Source organism: Chrysochloris asiatica, unplaced genomic scaffold, assembly GCF_000296735.1.
Source record: "Chrysochloris asiatica unplaced genomic scaffold, ChrAsi1.0 scaffold00002, whole genome shotgun sequence".
Classification (NCBI taxonomy): Eukaryota; Metazoa; Chordata; class Mammalia; order Afrosoricida; family Chrysochloridae; genus Chrysochloris; species Chrysochloris asiatica.
The window spans coordinates 51936106-51938897 of NW_006408520.1; positions in this window are offsets into that span (position 1 = coordinate 51936106).

Genomic DNA, 2792 nt, shown 5'->3' on the forward strand with positions numbered 1-2792 from the left:
ATGGAGAACCAACACTCATAAAACAATCAAACATCTTAATCTTTCTTCCATGACTGTTTGCCACTGAATATTGTTCAAAGTATGAGAGATGAAGTCTGGCCATCATGGCTTCCAAGGAGCACTCTAGCTGTACTTCGTCCAAGACAGATCTATTTGTTCTATTGGCAGTCCATGGTACTTTCAATATTCTCCTCCAACATCATAACTTAAATGCATTGATTCTTCTATGGTCTTCTTTATTCAGTGTCCAACTCTCACATACATAATGAAATTAGTGAAAATATTATGACGTGGGACAGGTGCACCTTAGTCCTCAAATAAGAACCTTATTTCTTCAACTTTTCCTTTTTGAATTTATTTTCTATTGAATTTCTTGATTCTAAAACTAATGCCTTAATATTTCCATCTGATATATCAAACCACTTCTGCACATACATAGATATGTTCTAATACTCCTTAAATGAGCTTATTTACATTCTCTCTGAATTCCTTTATTTAGGGTTCATATTACTTATTTATCCTAACCTGCACTTATGCATCTGTTTTTTATCTTTTTATTCTAGCTTCTTCATAAATATTTAAAAGGATGCTTTCAAAATGAAAAAAGATAAAAATTGACCCTGATGCTTCTACCTTTATGATTCCATTAGAGAGAATATAAAGGACATGTAGTCCATGCAATCAAACCAGTACACCTGGAACAATTCCAATTCTTATCACAGTCATGAGGAGTGTGAGCTCATTTATACTTAAAATCTAGATTTTTTTTTTTATTATATATGACATGTTTCCAAGTTTTCAGTAAACCTACATTTTTGATGTGTATCTAATTAACAGTGATTAAAAGAATAATTAGTTAAAATATAATAAGCCAGAATTACAAACTGTATATATCTACTTCTTTTCCCCACTTCTCTTTATAAACATTAAAGGACCAGAGTTATTTAGAAGAAAAATTGGGCATTAAGAAGAAGATAACTATTCAAATTTACAAAACTCTTTCATTATTTGATTAAGGTAAATATATCTAACAATACATTGACCAATTCAGCATTTTTTACATGTATAACTTAGTTGGTTGTGTTATCATATTTTAAAACCATCAATATACTATCAGTTTCCAAATTATTCCACCACAATTAAAAGAAATGCATTTCCCCCAAAGCAATGACTCCCCCTTTCTCCCTCCCTAACTCTCTGGTAACCAGTAGTAAAATATAAATATCTACACATTGATTTGGAGTCCTGGTGTGGTACTGTGGGATAAAACACTGAACCACAAAGTTGATTTCAACTATAAGGTCAACAGTTCAAAATCAGCAGCCACTTCTTGGAAACCCTATACAGGGTCGCTATGAGTCAGAACTGACTCGACAGCACTTAACAACAACACATTGACTTATTCTAGTGATTTAGTATAGGTAGTGTTATGTAGTTTTTGTCCCTTTCTGACTGATTTATTTCACTCACCATAATGTTTTCAGGTTCTTCTATGTTGCATTGTATGTATATACCAAATTTTGTTTTCCCATTCATCTGTTGATGGTCACTTAGGTTGTTTCCACCATTTGACTATTATGAATAGCACTGTGAAGAGCAATATGTACAAGGTTCTGTTTGTGTTCCTGTTTTAAACTCTTTTTAGGTATATGCCAAGATTGGGATTTTTAAGTCATATGTTAGTTCTATGTTTAACTTTTTGATAGATGGCCAAATTGTTTTCCACCACATCTTGTATTACTTCAACAGTGGATGAGGGTTACAATTTCTCCACACCCAACAAACATATTGTCTGGATTATTGATTGTAGCCAGTGTGGTGATGTAGGATAAACACTCTGGGCTGCAAAGTTGGTTTGGACCACAAGGTTAATGGTTCAAACTCACCAGCAGCTCTATAAAAACCCTATACAGGGTCACTAAGGGTCAGAACTGACATGACATTAAAACAACAATAACAATAATGGGACTGAAGTAGTATCTCACTGTTTTTAATTGCATATCCCTAATGTCTAATTTCTTTGTGCCACTTCAACAGAATGTGAATTTTTTTTTTTTAACAATATCATCAACATCACACACTAGCAAAAATTTGCTGAAGATAATTTAAAAATTATTTCAGTATTACATCTACAGGGAGCTGCCTAAAGATAGATGTGGTTTCAGAAGAGGACTTGGGATGAAGGATAGCATTGCTGATGTCTGATGGATTCTGGATGATAGCAGTAATTATCAGAAAGACATTTACTTTTATTTTATTGACTATGCAAAGGCATTCAATTGTGTGGAAATAACAAACTATAGACAACATTGCAAAAAAATGGGAATTCCAGAAAAAATAATCGTGCTCATGATGAATCTGTCCAAGTGGTAGTTGTTTGAATAGAACAAGGGGATATTGAATGGTTTAATATCAGGAAGCGTGTGTGTCATGGTTCCATCCTTTCATCATAAATATTCACTCTGTATACTGAACAAATAATCCAAGAAACTGGACTCTATGAAAAAAACACCATCAGTATTTTTGAAATCTACAATATACAGATGAGGGGAGAACAAACAAGATGGCAGATCAGGTGGAAGTACAGTGAGGAGCTCTGCCAACAAAAACACAGAATACAGGACCAAGCAGGCTCAGGGGATGGTCCCAGAACTCTGAACCACATATAAAGAAATATTTAGAAGGTTGGAAGGCTTACAGCTGGGGGAATTTGTGGCAGAAGCAAGAAATCCACTGCTTTCTAGTTTGGGATGCTCAGCTGCTCCAGGAGCCACCATCTTGGGTAAAACCAA